The sequence below is a fragment of the Canis lupus genome, chromosome 3 (assembly GCF_011100685.1).
Source record: "Canis lupus familiaris isolate Mischka breed German Shepherd chromosome 3, alternate assembly UU_Cfam_GSD_1.0, whole genome shotgun sequence".
Taxonomy (NCBI): domain Eukaryota; kingdom Metazoa; phylum Chordata; class Mammalia; order Carnivora; family Canidae; genus Canis; species Canis lupus.
The window spans coordinates 45,508,298-45,525,548 of NC_049224.1; the positions used below are offsets into that span (position 1 = coordinate 45,508,298).

The 17,251-nt window shown below is 36.8% G+C and overlaps 1 long non-coding RNA gene across 3 annotated transcripts in view; it reads right to left on the reverse strand.

Moving 5' to 3' along the window:
• The window catches only part of LOC102155852, a 123,677-nt gene that overhangs the window by 32,594 nt on the left and 73,832 nt on the right, over window positions 1-17,251 (reverse strand). Inside the window, exons 3-4 of one of the 3 annotated variants that reach the window (XR_005357012.1) lie at window positions 11,256-11,461; window positions 206-1,293 (exon numbers count right to left, since the gene is read on the reverse strand). The exons of 1 other annotated variant lie outside the window; for it this stretch is intronic. This is a non-coding gene — a long non-coding RNA (uncharacterized LOC102155852). Of the gene's footprint in view, window positions 1-205; window positions 1,294-11,255; window positions 11,462-17,251 lie in introns of those variants that run through there. One more of the 3 variants, XR_005357011.1, reaches the window with a different exon arrangement.

The window sequence follows — 17,251 nt, forward strand, 5'->3', positions numbered from 1 at the left end:
AAAAAATCAGTGGCATTTCTCTTATATATTAATATTTTACAAATAATAAGAAAATAAAATTTTAAGAGACGCTGCTATGTAAAAAAAAGTCAGAATAAAACAAATCATTTACAAATAGATTTGACAAAAGATGTACACTGAAAACTAATTAATAAATTTAAAGATAAATAAATTAAGAAAACTAAAGAAAGAGGACTGAAAATTTTTAATATGACAAATTTCTCTCAAAGTATAAATTCAAAGCAATAGGAATCAAAATCCCAGCAGGCTATTTTTAGTGTCAATTATCAGTCTGATTCTAAAATTAATATTAAAATGCAAAGCTGAAACTGTTTTAAAAATAAAAAATATTGGCAAATTTTCTTACTTGATTTTAAGAATTTTTATGAAGGTATAATAAAAATCAAGACAACATAGGCTGGTTAGGCAAAATAGAGAGTCTAGAAATAGAACCACATATATATGACCCAGTAATTTTCAACCAAGGTGCTAATACAACTCAAGGTGGAAAAGGATAATAGTCAAATTTAGTGTTTTTAAGTTGTTGAATGTTCAGGGAAAATATTTTAAAACTCAGAACTCTCATAATTGGCAAATTCAGGTAAAAGTTTTAATTACTGTCAAATGGGAATACCTTTTGAGGGAGAACCTTTTTCAAGTCTTTTCACATGATTTCAGGCCATTTCAGTTGCTCTTGAGGAGTAAAATACTCTGACATCACTCATTAACTAAATTGACTCCTTCTAGTGAAATACTATTTGTAATTTCTCAATGTGAATGTTTTACATCAAATCATCTCATATTGATTTTTTCCCCCAATGTATTGATGTGATTCACTACTTTTGATTATTTATAAGAGCATATTTGAGGTCATTTCTACATAGGATTGCTAACAACAAACTAACTACATGTAGAAGTGACAGTAAGTCATGTAAATGAATTCTCATAGATCCAGACTGAGCAGCTTCCCAACTCATCCCCTAATAACTAAAGGGAGTCCCTCAAATAACTGGGGCCATTCCAGTGATCTACCCAACACAAGGGAAAAATGTGAACAAGTCAAAGTCAAAGAAGAAAGAGAAGTTGTAGCTCATTATACCTAAAATATCTTTTGCAGGGGTACTTGGGTGGCTCGGTTGGTTGGGTGACCAACTCTTGATTTCAGCTGGGGTTATGATTTCAGGGTCGTGAGGTCCATCTCCATGTGGGCTCCATGTTCAGGTGGGGATTCTGCTGGGTATTCTCTCTCCCTCTCCCTCTGCTCCTCCATCTCTCCACATTCTCTTTCTCTCTCTAAAATAAATAAATAAATCTTCAAAATATCTTTTGCAAATGGTACAAAACCAAATGACCCAGTGTTGGGTTCCCTACTTGGATCTTTGAAAGCTCAAGCAAGTAAAGGGTCTTGAGGCTAATGCTTCCATACCTTCCCCATGATTTTGCCTGTATCTATTTTGCCTGTATCTCTGTTTCCATCGCCATTGCCATCTATAGATATACTAAAAAGAAATAACATATCTATATTTTCATCCATATTTATGTTCCATAAATCCTCTCCTAGCCAGCACAATGCCCTATGCCTAAAATAGTTTCTTACTTATGGTAAGCACAAGATATGAGCTTTTAGAATTAGTTGAATTGAACTAAATTTAATTGACAGAGTGTAAAAAATTTAATTGGATCAGTTCTTATTCTTTTTATGCCTTATGGCAAAATGAGAAGAATGCAGACTTTGAAATTGCTTACTAGCTTTTTTTTTTTTAATTTAGGAAAAATTATTTTACCTCTCTTAGATTCTGTTACCTAACCTGCAAAACGGGAAAAATAATATCATGCCAGAGATAGCTAATAGTCTTCCAATATACCTTCTTGCGTTCTTCTACAGTTAGACAGTAAGACAAGGCCTGGTTTTAGCTGGCACATGGCTGCCCAGAATAAAAGCTATAATTCTCAGACTCTTTTGCAGTTAACTTTGGATGGATAAGATGTAAATGTCATGTAACTACTTTCCAGAAACTTTCTGGAAAAAAAAAAAAAAAAAGAACTGAGGCAGGTCCTTGCTTTTCTGCTTTGTCTGTTCCTCATCTTGACACTCAGAATGCACATGAGAAAGCTAGAGTTCTAAACACTATCTTGGTCCATGAGGGACAGGACCACACCCTCCGGGGAACCAAAAAATGTGGTAAACGGCTAATCATCTGGTGCAACATTAGGGGCAGAGTCACAATGTCAATACCAAACTGCTCACCTCGACATAGTTTTGTTTCAAAGAAATACCACTTGTCTTATCAAAATCACTATTATTTTGAGCTCCTGTTGCTTGAACTCAATTTAATACAGACAAGTGCTATGCAGTGTTTGTGAAGATCTAATATGCAAGGTGCCTAGTACAGTGTCAGGCAAAGAATTGATGTCTAATACTAACAGCTACTCACCCTTTTCTTATCTAGGTAATTTTGCTTGCCCAATGAGGTGGCCCTCTAAAGTGTTATTTATATTTCTGATCCTAGCTAGTAAATATCTTCATTCCTTAATTATCTAAAAATAAGTCTTCTTAACGATATCTATTACTTAAAGTCTCTAGTCTGATCTATTTTATCAACTGTTAGGAGGAGAACATTCCAGGATGGGATTACTATTTTGCTACTGTGTAGACTTTTCAGAATGTACTGGGGTATAATTTTGCCCAGCATATAATTTTCATCCTATTTTCTATTTTTCATCTTGCTGTTGTCAGCTATAACTTAGAAAACATCTTTAAATAGATATCTGGAGGAAAAAAAAAGCACTGCATTTTCTTTTAATTTACAGCACAAGCATCTGTGTACTGTTTACAAAATGACCAAATTTTATCCTTATAATAGAGATCTCTGAAGCTGGGTTGGAGAGGGCCTATGGCTGAATCTCCATGAAACTGAAACAGAAGAAAAAGATGGCATTATTCTTTACCCCCAAGATGTGAATTGAATTCTTTTTTTAGCAGAGATTACACATGTTCAGTCTTACTTTTCCAGATCCTCATTTTTCATGAAAGTTTTCTTCTTCTACCACGCAGTAGATGATTTCTTTCCTTTCCGATACCTTGTATGGCTTCATTATCCTGCTGAGTTCTTTGGATCATGACTTATAGCTCTTTTCCACCGTGCACATACAAAAAAAATGCAAAATGCAAATAGAGTCTAAAGGCAAAAGAGTGATTTTCCAAGAGCAGGAAAATGCTATAGGACTGAGCTCCCTGCCTTTCAGGAGTTAGCTGCTTCTTCAATTACAGCTGCACCACTCCCCTGCTATGGAGCCCTGCGAGGTATACTTGTTAGAGAACACACAACATCCTAGTGGTGCAGGAAAGGCCCCCAAAATTAATCTCGCCTGGTACATTAGGAAACACTTCGCTGACATTTGCTGTCCCTGTCAGCCCTAATAAAGAGATTTTTACCTGTATTTGCCTATTCAACACTTCAGCCCCTCAGCCAATTTTGGAAATTATTTCTGATTTATGGCTCTCTCTCAGGCGGGTGTCACCCTGCCTGTCAATTATGCCTCAAAGCAAATGCTAAGTGAATGCTGGCTGGTAAAATTAATAAGGGAAACCTTTACTCAAAAACCTGGAAAGAAGCTTGTAAAGCGGATCATTCAACCAGGCAGGAACTCGGTGGCTGCCTGTGATATTTATAAGCAGGACCGAGGTACCTGGAGAATTCCGTCATACACACAGAAGGGAGAAGTGTTTCTTCTTCACTATTGGGAGCTCAGTCAGCCTGGAGATCATAAAGACCATGGTGATGGAAGTTCAGCGATTCAGCTTCAGGGCCTGAGTTGATGCCCATGCATCGAAAAAGGAAAATAATTTTTCCCCAGTTTGTTTTCTTTGTTTGTTTGTTTGTTTGTTTGTTTGTTCATGAAAGACACAGAGAGAAAACAGAAACATAGGCAGAGGGAGAAGCAGGCTCCATGCTTCAGGGAGCTTGATGCAGGACTCCATCCCAGGACCACAGGATCAGGACCTGAGCCAAAGGCAGATGCTCAACTACAAAGCCACCCTGGTGCCCCTTTATTATTATTTTAAATATTGCTAATGTAAGCAATATACCCCCCTGGTTTAGATGGTTTTCAGATAGACACTAGAGAAATTACTGCTGTCACCTACATTCATGAGTGAGTGTGAAGCAAGTCTGCTGAAGGGCTGAGATGCCTTATTTCTGCCCACCTGTATGGTACCCAGGATCTCTGGCCTCAACTCTTGATAAGTTCCAGTTTCTGAGCCTCTCTGATCCTCAAAGCTGTCTAGTTCTTTTCCATCCAGAGTTTTTTCCCCTCTATGCTGTTCCCACTGGTGATGGTCTCTCCCCACTGTTTCTTCTCCTGGAGAGTTGAGCTCATTTTCAGGCCCTAGCGCTGGTGGTACTCACTTAGATAAACTTTCTCCCCCACCCAGAGGAGTTTTCATTTGTATCTCCTCCCCCATCCTTTCCTTTTGCTTCATGGCACATATTAGTTAGTAATTGTGCATTTATCTGTGATGTTATTGGCTCCGTGTAAACTTTAAGCAAGAGGTAGGCAGACCTTGTGGTTCTTGTCCACTTCTGCCCAAACTCTCAGAATATAGCATAGTCCTGGCCCATTGTAGACTCAGCAGATACATCCAATACATGGCTGATGAATGAAGGATGATGTCTTAAATCTTATCCTGGGTCCATTTGATGCTGAGTCATTTGGAATCTGCATGTAGGTACTACCCTATATTCTTGCTTTGCTTTTCTTCATTAGTAATTTGAATACAAAATACATTCTAATATTATTGCTTAAAATAATTCTTGCCATTTAAAAATGTTGATGTCAGTAGGCTCATTATCATATATACCTCCAGTGCTTTTTCTTCTGCTTCATGGTTAGATTAGTTGTTAAATGTTTAATCTGTCCAGGAAAGCATAATGTCCTCAAGGTTAGAGAACCACATCAGACTCACACATGGTTCCTCCCTGAATGTGTTTGTCCAGAGGTATTCAATATTTTCTGAAGCCCAGCATCATTTTTCTTCTGCAGAGCTGAATTGCAGTGTTTTTTAGTTGTTCACTTGACAAAGCATCCATCAAGCATGCACGAGGTGCTAAGCATTTAGCATGACCATGGAATACCAGAGATGAAAAGTATTCTGTGTATCCTTGGGGAGCTCATAATATGCATGACTACCATGAGAACACATCCCAGTACTTCACTGATTTTTTCTTATTTCACATTTATTTTTGTGACTAAGATAGAGATATCACTGTGGAAAAAAGTTTCCAGTTTATGATAGAAATCTAGAGTGAGCTCAGATCCTTTATTCAGTCTCTAAATAGATCAATAATACCAGAATCTTACTGGTAATACCAGAATTCTTACAGATTCTTTGCATAGTCCACAGTCCCACTGCCTCCTAAACTTGGAGATGACCTTCTAGAGACAAATTTCCATGTCCAGGAAAGCTTATCATCTAGGAGGCGTTGAAGCAATATCTCTTGAATGATTGAATGAGTGATTGGGATGCATTGAATTACCAAGCTTTACTCTAGGCTGAACCAGAAGAATTTTAGAGGTTCATGGTTTCAGTGTTTTCTCTAAAGGAAAGAAAACTTCTCATTGATCTTTATTTCCAGAATTTGACTTCACTCCCTTTGGCTGGCTCCTACAGAACATTTTTCAGCACTGTGCAATTGTTCAATGTCAGCTTTGGAATATATTTCTTTAGCATTCTAAGGGGAAGGCTCTGTTAACTTTCCTCCTCATAGAGAGGCAGAAGAATGCAGTGAAAGACGGTATTGTATTTGAACCTGTGACATCTGCCACTTCCTAACTCAATAAGGCACTATGCCTGATACATCTTAATTTCCTCATCTTTAAAATCATGGGTGATTATGAAAATCAAGTGACTTTTAAAAAGTATAAACCACTATAGCAATATAAGACATTGTTAATATGAATAAAGTTTAGTGATTTCAAGTATTATATTCACTACTCTAAACAGGATGCACAGTACTGTCTATGACTTTAATCCTTTCGCTCTCTCTCTTTCATCCATTAGAACACTTTCAAAGGATTGTTTCAATATTCCCTAGGAGTTAAGGAAAAAACAAAAAAGAACTAAAGGAGAGAAAAAAATTTTTATATATACATTTATTTTTTATTGGTGTCCAATTTGCCAACATATAGAATAACACCCAGTGCTCATCCCATCAAGTGGCCCTCTCAGTGCCCGTCACCCAGTCACCCCCATCCCCCGCCCACCTTCCCTTCCACCCCCCCGCCCAGTTCATTTAAAGGAGAGAAATTTTAGTTGATGTAATAAAGGAGAAAGTAGAAGGGGGAAATAATACTTTATTAATTCACCCATCAGATTCTTAGTTTAGTCACTGATTACCTACTATATACAAGGGATTCTTATAGATACTGAGGATATGAAGGAAAGCCATTGGGATCTTTTGCTGTACCTATGAAGGTTAGGAGTTGCTGCAGAAATGCAAGTTTGGAATCAATTTGTTTCCTCATGCCCCTTGATTTTCTCCTGGCCCACCTAATCACATTGTTAGGTTAAAAATGCATCCCCTACCATGGAGAAAATTACTACCATTGGCCAGGCCAGGATTAAACTAAAACAATGATATTCATGTAGATTAATGAAATATGAGTTCTGAAAGGTAATCTACAGTCATTTTTTCCATTTTTATTTTTATTCCAACTCCTCATAGTAGAAGTGAGGTCTTTGTACACTAATGCTGTTTCATCCATATGAACAGTTAGGGAACATCTATTTGTTAATGATTACTACTATTCAGCACCTTGGCCTTTCATAAAATGTCTTAGACAATACAAAATGTTAAATTTATTTTTCCCATGAAATCAAATTATTGTAATTCTAATCTCTCAGAGTTAATAAATAGATTTGTAATGTGTATGAGTATCTATAGGATTCCCAAACATGTGATTTATATTGGTTCTAATCAAAAGGATTTATTTTATTCTTTTCTCTACAATGGATTATTACTCATCCATAAAAAGGAACAAAATCTTGCCATTTGCAATGACATGGCTGGAGCTAAAGAGTATTATGCTAAGTGAATAAGTTAGTCAGAGAAAGACAAGTATCATCTGGTGTCACTCATGTGTGGAATTTAAGAAACAAAACAAACAAACATGGAGGTGGGAGGAAGAGAGGCAAACCAAGAAACAGACTCTTAACACTAGAGAACAAGCGGATGGTTACCAGAGGGGAGATGGGTAGGAACATGGGTTAAATAGATGATGGGTATTAAGGAGGGCACTGGTTGTGATGAGCACCGGGTAATGTATGGAAGTGCTGAATCACTAAATTCTACACCTGAAACTAGTATCACACTGTATGTTGAATAACTTTCTCCCATAGTCATCGTTTCACTCCAAGCTGATGTAGATTTATATAGTTTGCCTATGGCAGATGCATTTTTCAAGGGAAAGTGTTTGGGGTATAGAAATATACAAATAGATAAAGATATAACAATAGCTATCTAATTTGTATGAATAACAACGGGAAGTTGGTACAAGCAAGAACAGAAGTACTAGTTCAAAGTAAGAGACTTCATACCCACTTCTGAATTCCTATATCACAACCTCCTCATACTGGGTTAATGAGGTTCTAAAGATAGGTTTCAAACCTTGGAACAGGTTCCTTTGCCTAATGTGAATGCTAATCTCTTCCCTCTCTAGCAAAGGATTTTTGTCCCAAGCTCCTGTGGGTCAACAGATCTGTCTCTGGAATCGATCTCTGTCATGGGTGCACCTTCTAATTCCAGAGCAATTATGATTGAGGGTGAAACCATGTAGTTAATAAGCAAAAGTTTTTGAATGTCAATGAGTAACAGAACGCCCAATGTTTGCATATTCCTGGAATCCCAAATTTATTCTACTTTAGATTGCCTTATTTTTCTATAAAATCCAAAGCTCTGGGAACACATATCTTAGGAGAACAACTTCTCAATTTCCTGGCATTGGAAAGCTTCAAAATCTCAACAGTTACATGGATCTCAGATTCTGAGGACAATGGAAAAGGGAGGATGAAATCCAAAATTTATGTAAAGTTTCAGATTAGACATCTCCTTTAATTGTCATATTAAACACTATCACCGGGATCCCTGGGTGGCGCAGCGGTTTGGCGCCTGCATTTGATCCAGGGCGCGATCCTGGAGACCCGGGATTGAATCCCACGTCGGGCTTCCGGTGCATGGAGCCTGCTTCTCCCTCTGCCTGTGTCTCTGCCTCTCTCTCTCTCTCTCTCTCTCCCTCTATCTCTCTCTGTGTGTGTGTGTGTGACTATCATAAATAAAAATTAAAAAAAAAAAAAACACTATCACCAAAGCCTTAAAATACCTTGCCTTGTTGAGTTTTGATTCATGTAAATTCCTTTAAACAGATAATTTCTTTGCTCACCAAAAAGCTCTGGAAAAAGTATTATTTTCATCACTTACTTTAGAGGAAACTGGAAGTTAGAAAACTCAAGAGTCACCCCAGTTCTAATATTTATAATGTTTCTGGGCCCAGATTCCCATCTTTTTCTCTAATGCCAAATTCTATGTGCATGGGTGCGCAAACATGTGGGCACATATGTACATATGAAGCAAGAACAGGGCCATTTAGAATTTCAAGGTCTTATTTCTCTTTACAAATAATTTATAGAGGGAGAATCAAAGGAATGGAGAAAGGAAAAGGGAACAGATCAGCTACTAATGGCAAACTCATAAGAGGTTAGGGGAAGAAGCAGAATTTGGTGTGGAGGGGGACAATATTCCATTGAATTGCACATGTGAAATGTATCATTCAGGGATGATGTTTTCTCACCATGAACATTTTAAACTATTTCTACATGTCCCATGTTGCTTGTCAGCAGAGATATGAAAGGGATAAATATAACCCCGGGGTTTCACAGCTTTGCACTTTGAAGAAATCAGCAATCTTTCTTGAGTTATCAAAACCCAGCATTTCTTGTAGTGATGGATGCAGCATCCTTTGGAATTACTCAAGTGGAGGTAGCACATGCTGGAATAAATTGGGGGCTTTTAAAAATTGAAAGCCTGATTTCATGTGGTTCAAAAGCTGCTAACACAGAATTTTCCTTTCTCTTTCCCCTTATTCATCAGAGCACCTTCACTAGCACATTCACCTTCAGCCACTAGGCTTATTTTGCCCTTAAGTTGGCAGCCTGCTGTCATTGGATTTGTTCTCTATGGGAAAGGATGGTTTCTAAACACTCTTGTTGTGACTTCTACCCTTTCAAAGTAGACATGATGTCCGTGCTAAACAGGATGGTGTTCCTACTCATCAGAACTTCCAGTTTGGGATGTTTTGCTAGCCTGTCTAACTCTCCCATGGTAAAACCAGTTGACCTACCACCAATAAGGGTTCCATTTTCCACTCATAGACCAGTCATACCTCTGGTTCCCAGGAACTGATGTAACCTGAGGCTGGTGGCTAGAGTTCTGTTGGCATTGATGTCAGTACCTCCCTGACCTTTTGCCCTTCCTCCAAACACAGGAAAGAAAGAGTAGAAGCAGGGGAAACCAATGTTACTGAGAAGGAATGGATGGAGATTCTTAGATACCTATTCTTCAAGCTAACGTTATTTCTACCTTAGAGATGTTATAGTCACTTGCTGTTGCTGTGCTCAGAACCTTTTTTCCCTAATCCTTTGGCACTTTAGTCCTTCTAATCTCTTGGGTCACAAGTCAGTTGGGACTTCCTTAGAAGGATCCTCCTGAATCACACAGTTCAAAGTACCCTTGGACTTTTCAGATCCAATCACCAACATCACCCTGTTTTAGGTTCTTTAGGGCACGTATCACAATTGAGAACCCTATTGTGTCATTTGCTTCTTGTCTATCTCATTCAAAATAAGCTTCCTGAGAAAAGGAACTATATCTATTTTTTTTCAGGGCTGAAATATGTTCAATTTGCTGAATAAATAATCAATGTTGGGTTCTTCTAAATAGTTCTTGTGATCTTTCTTATTTTTATTTCTACCTTCTCACACACATATGCAAAACTATGTTTATTAGTTAATCACAACCTATATGGTACCATGAATTAGGGTCACAATTTTCTATGGCTAGTGTCATGTTATTTTAAAATTCCAGGATATTGAAATGATGATGCAGCATAACACCTCAACATCTATTTCCCAGCATAAAATTATGGGATAGTTTCCTTTATTCTATGCCCTTATGGAATTAGATCACTTCCTTCTCTGTTTATCAGCATGAATATTTTATTAATTCCTGACTTCCCTCTACAAGGTAAACTCTGATATAAGAGGGACTGTGTTCACCACCTTTGCACACCATTGTGTCCATACCTAGTTTAGCTCCTGGAACAAGGAATCTCTCCACATTCCTCAACATGAAAAAACTAAGGAGAAAGTAATAACCCTCATGTTTAATCTGTGTCCCATTTTCAGCTGGGTTTCCACTTTTGACCAGAACCCCTGCCTCAGTATTGTAGATTCTCACTCCTTCCAAAACAGGCTTTTGACTTTCTAGCCTTGCCATCAAAGAAGTTCTGTTGCTTGGGTGTATCCCCAGGATCTACAGCCCAAGCTCCATGCATGTCTCCTTGTTTTCAGGAGCTCAACTTCCAGACTGTAGAGATGATAAGCTTCACTCAATTCCTTGGGCATCCAAGGTTGTGGGGACTCCCTAAAGCAGACAATTAGCATGCTTGGTAAGAATAATGCTACTACTGCTCACTGCTGTGCTCTGTTCCATTAGCTTTCCCCCTAAAGAAATGGGTCCTCACCCAGCAGTTATAAGCAGTGCTTCCTCTAAGAAAAGACAATCTGAGGCTCCTACCTTATTCCAGTCATAATACTGTTTCTTAGCTTGACATAGGAAGAAGAAATTCTTGTTGAAAATATTTAGTTACAAAGTAAGAGATATAATTGCCTGACATTATATATGAGATGTATAAGAGATATTATATAAGAGATATATTCCTGACAATAAATATGAATTGAGATAGTCAAATAAAACGGTTGAAAATTCATAGGCAGTATTACCTAAACTTTTCTTATTGAGACCCCATCAGTAAACATTTTTTCAAACATTACCCACATGTGTTTATTTGTATGTTATACACACATATATTAATATATATACACATATATGAACATGAACTTACCTAAATCTATACATTTTAAAAGGGAAAGATGAAAATAAATAGAAAAAATAATTTTGTTCAGGAAAAAATTATCTTACCCACTCCTTGTCCAGGCCCAGAGATACACTGGCCATCCTGCATCACTTTTGCCTTGGAGGGACGATCACTCAGGAAAGTTCAAGATGCATTTCCTCTGCTGCTCCTTGAAGTCACTATTCACACTTGGATCACACTGCAGTTCCTGATCTGGCTTGCCTACTTAATAATGCAGGATTACTCAGGCATTCAGAGAAACTGACAAACCCTGTGAATACATATTTTTAATGGAGTAAAATGGGGTGAAGTTTTATGGTTGTTTCCATCTGACACATAGAGCAACCCAAACAAAACCTGGCTGAGAGAGAAAGAAACAGTTCTCTTGATCTGTAAGATAGTTGTCAGAAAGGCCGCAGGGAGTCAAGGGAGTGATCTGGTCTGTGTGTGTATGTGTATATGTGTATGAATATACATATAAATATATATAAAACACGGCTGCCTGATCATGAGTAAGCCAGGCATGTTTCACTGGCAATGTATGTTCAATAAAACCTTTGTACACATGCCAAAATCCAGCTTACCAGTGGTGTTTGTGGATTGTGTCATCCAACATTATTAGCAAAGTGTATAGTTAACCTAGTGCAAGAATTTATTACCACCATATATTTGGTACTCATCTATCAGAAAGTTTTTTTTTTTTTAATATTCAACCCCTACAAGCTTTTTGAACAAAGAAATTAGAGTTTTTAAAGATTTTATTTATTTATTCATGAGAGACACAGAGAGAGTCAGAGACATAGGCAGGGGTAGAATCAGGCTTCCTGCAGGGAGCCTGATGTAGGATTCAATCCCAGGTCCCCAGGATCACAACCTGAGTCAAAGGCAGATGCTCAATCACTGAGCCACCCAGGCATCTCGAGAAATTAGATTTTTTAACAGAATGTTTATAGTTAACCGGAATTATCATAACTGTAAATTCAATGTAGGGGAACAGCCCATCGGCTTTATTTTTAGTTAGTTGTGGCAATTGGTTGGTATTTCTTTTCTTTCTTTCTTTTCTTTCTTTCTTTTCTTTCTTTCTTTCTTTCTTTCTTTCTTTCTTTCTTTCTTTCTTTCTTTCTTTCTTTTCTTTCTTTTCTTTCTTTCTTTCTTTCTTTTCTTTTTTATTTCCCAGAAAGGAAAAATGAACACAGATCAGCAGGCTTCCAAATCTATCATTCCAGTTCAGAAATGTGTCATTTTTCTCCTTGACCAAAATGCTTCCCAGCTGTCCACTCCTGTCCTAAGCCCAAACAAATCTCAGATAGTTTTGTTCAGTGATAGGAAGACATCCTTAGTCTGACATTCTGGTATTGGTGTTCTGCTAAATGCTCAGGATGGCATGAAATAGCCAGTGAGAAATGAAAATGCCTCAGTGACAACACAAGGGAATATTCTATTATCTGGGGTACCAATTGCAAAGAAATAAAATACTAGATCCACAGAATGTGTGCTTTGTCAGGCTGCATGTCTTTGCAATTGCCCTCTATGGTACAATCACAAAGGCAGGATTTCATTTCCCCCTAAACACTGTGCATATAATAATGGCTTTCAAAATTTCACAGCATGAGTCTATGATGTTGAAAGACCAGTAAGTTACTATTGATAATTCAAGAGAGATGGATTTAGTAAGTGCAACTTTAAAGGATTTTGAGTTTGAACATGGCTCAAAGGAGGCTACAGTTTTGACTATGGCCTTCCTTTCTCTACCCTACTACTGCTATCCCACAAGGCTGCAAAATTTGACCAGGGGTATTTGTGGACATTGGTCAATCATAACATTTTTTAACCTCCCAGGTATCCCATGATGAGGTTAAGTAAATGTATTTGGTTTTCCATCCTCAAAGATGTACACTTAAAATCATTTGGAATAATGGCAGTCTACATGAGCAAAATAAGCAGTGTTAGAACTGTATTTTGTCTAAGAAACAGAAAAGAAAAGAAAAGAAAAGGAAAGAAAAGAAAGAAAGAAAGAAAGAAAGAAAGAAAGAAAGAAAGAGTAGCATCATCAAATAAGCTTGGAACTTCGCCAGAGCAACCAATTATAAACTTACTTGAAAATGTATATTTCATTTCAAAACCCTTTAAACATGTAGAAACATGGAACATCAGAGTTGCTGAAATGAATATTTTTATCTACTTATTTCTGTATTTATGCACAGATCGACATAATAATATATATATTACATGATCATTGTAGAATGATGTATTAGCATTGTAAAAGTGCAAGAAAAACTTCTAAATATATTGACAATAATATATTGTCATTGTGAAAATGTATAGAAAATAGAAAAATATTTTCTAAAATAGAAAATTGTTAGGAAGACAATAAATTATCCTTTATTTCAGTACCTGACAATAACCACTATTAATAGCTTTTTTTATACAGAATATAAACTTTTGGGTCTTAAGTTTTTTCATTATCACAATATAAGTCCTTGAATATGCTTCACTGTAATTGGTGTATGATGTAGCATTGTACGAAAACACCATAATTTATTTAATTCAATACCTTATAGCCCCATATGTTCATTATTTGATTTCATAAATTATATAAAAGGAAAAGTTTTAAAAATAACATCATCTCTTCTATCTATATTTTAGATAATCCCCTAGGATAGACACCTAGAAATGTAATTACTTGGCCAGGGGATATGGGGATTTTTAAGGCTGTTGATTAATAATGCTAAATTGCTTTCAACAAAAACAAAGTAATTTTCATTATAAGAATAATTATTTCAGGGAGAGAGACTATACAAAATGTTCAAAATATTTTAATCAATGACCTTACTCTCCAGAGCTTTGGCTAATGGAGAAGGGAAGATAAGGAGGTTTTAAATGAAAGAAGGAAGAAAACGAAATATTTGAATTTCTAAAGTGTTTACATTTATCAACTTACCTTAAAATGAATGGCTCTGTTTCTAACATACCACATATATGCCTACCAATTAAAATAGTTAGTCAAGTAGCATTGTCCAAATGACTTGTCTTCATGTTACTTGATCATTTATTTTTAGTGAAAATATTTTGGGCCAATTCTAATCACTAAATCAGTATTCTTAATCTCTTAATGATTAAGAATATAAGAATTTGGGGGTGCCAGGGTGACTCAGTCAGTTTAGTGTCCAACTCTTGATTTTTAGCTCAGGTCATGATCCTGGGGTCCTGAGATGGAACTCCATGCTCAGCGAGGAGTCTGGTTGAGATTCTCTCTCTCTCCCTCTCCCTGTACTCCTCCCCATACCACCATGCTTTTGTGTACACTCTTACTGTCTCTCTAAAATAAATAAATAAATTTTTTGAAAAAGAAAAACAATCTGAGAATTTGATGAAAGCTCTTGATTCTCCTAGAAAATACACCTATACACAAAACTTTGCATTTATTATCAGGGATTCACTGATCCCCAAGACACTGCATAGTCCCTTTAGGTGTGTAGTGACTTTTGATTAAGAAACCCTAAAAAGGAAACATCAGCCTATCCTCACAACATTTGAGAAGGAAACTGATAGTGACAACATTTAAATGCTGTATCTGAATATATTACTACTCACAGAATCATCAAATGCTACTAATGAAAAAAAAAACTATAGAAATATTTAGTTAAGTGGGTCCCCACATTTTGGGGGACACAAATTTCTTCGAGAACTTGATGAAAGCAATGGACCTTTCTTCCAGAGAGAAATGCTTAGAGACACATTTAGCCGCAATTTTAAAATAGCATGCGGAATTCAGATGATGAGTTCAAGGATCTTCTGAATTCTTTCCTCAGGGTCCAAGAAGTCCAGGCTGAAGGCCTTGAGTTCCAATCCCAACTTCACCCCAACTGTACAGATGAGGAAAGTAGAGTATAGAGTAGTTAAAAGATCTGTCCTTATTCAAAAGAGGGGTTGCTAGAAATGCTGGAATTATAATCTACGTTTTATGATCCCCTCATTTGGTACAATATTAGACCCATTTTACAGATGAGAAAGTTGAAATTCAAAGGGGAGAAATTACTTACCATAATTATGTACTATATATGATAAACAGAAAACAAGGGAGTGATTCCATCTCTAGGCTTTCAAGCTTATAGATGGCTCCCTTTCCTCACCAAGATGATAAATTTGTGTTTGGTATATAAATTTGGAAATAGATCAGTTAACTGTAGGTGATCAAGTTATTTAACTTGATCAAATAATGCATTTGCACTGAAATACATTGTGGTTAACCATACAAACTCCACATTTAAGAACTAAACAGGTATATTTGCATACTTAGGCAATTTCTGGTACAGATGTTAGCTTCTCAGTATGCCTACCGAATTTGCATTGGCAAATATGAACACACTTGTCATTGAAAGCTTTCCCTTCTGCATTTTAAAATTTGACCCTTCCAGTTCTGAAACTGAGAATAGTAACCTTGTTTAATTTTAGAGTGTGCATTGTCTACAACCAGCAAAGTTCTTTAAGCAAACTGAATATTTCTGTTGGTCATCCTCGCAGGCCCACTAATTTGAAAAGAACATGTAAAATGGAGATGTAAAAATGTTCTGTTTTTGATGATGTCTTTTACTTATCCTAGCTTCCAATTTGGTGACGCTGCAGTGAGATACCACAGATCATCAGAAATCCACCCTCTTGAAGCCAATATATCAATAAATATATAGACATACAGGTCCCAAGACCATCCCCTGCTAGCTGTCTAATCATACCATTGCTCTCAGAATCATAGGAGGCAATTTAATCGAATGGTGGTTAGCCATTGGGTAATTATTTTCCAGGCCTTTAGAAAACTACAGGTCAGTGCTTGTTAAAGGAGTATCTTCTTGTATGTTGCTTGCTCTGCTGATTTCTTATTCATAATCCCTGGTTCTATCTTTCAAGAGAAGGCTAACTTCCAGCCTAGTGAATGAGTACACAGAGGGACAAATTAAAACTTGGAACCATGTCAAGAGTTGAGACTCCGGTAAAGTCAGGGCATGGAGTAGAAAGGTTGTCCATAACTGAGCTAGATTCCTTTAACTTTCTTGCTAGATATATTTAAGGGGTCCCTTTTTCTTAAATGGCCACTTTCTGTCACTCATGTTATGGAATCTGTGACACTTTATACACCAAAGATGACTTTTGTGTCCATTTCTGAACTTGACATAAAATGGAGAAGCACTTGTCAGGACTATATCTATATAGTCTGCTGCTGGTGAAAAAAAACGAAGTAAAGGCTTGAGAATAGGAAATTACTCTTTAGTTCAGTTTAAAATCAGTTCATCTTGCTATGAGTTAACTAAACTGGCCACTAGTATGTTTCAGTAACTGTACGATTCTTTCTACAGAGCTCATCCAACCTTACCTCCAATTGCCCCTAATTAAGCGAGTAGATCATCAGACTAGGAATTAAGAGGAATACAATTTGGCTATCATTTCTTATTTGACCAGATTGTGTGATCTTTGGTGAAACTTGTATTGTATACAGAAAGGAGAGAAGGAAGATAATCTTTCCTCTTTCATATAGATGTTCTTACCACGTACACCATGTATCCGGTTATCAGCACTTAAACAGATAATGGAAAGGGAAGAATTAGGGAGGCAAAGTAGCCAAGGTTTGAATCTTAGCAAAGTGATGATCCTGAATAAATTCTTTTTCCTCAATGAGTGTAAGCTAACTCATTTGTAAAATGGAGACAGTAAGAGTTGTCTCATATCTTGTGAGATATCATTGAGAAAACACATGGAACACTTAGTATGAGCCCCTCTACCCAGTATTATACACATATTCAGTAGGTGATAGCCATTATCATTTAACATCATGAGACTTTTCTATTTTCATGTGAACTTATGGTACATTACAGTTTGGCAGAACTGAGATATGAGAGAACCTAAGTATTTGTAAAAAGACTCAAGAATTGCTATTACTATGTATCCCCATCAGCATCCATTTAACACTGAAAGCGGCACTCCAGAGAACTTCCTATGAAGATGTTTGGAAAAAGCAATCATAGAAGGTCCCTCTCCACTTTATTTCCAGAAGTTCTGAAAAGACACA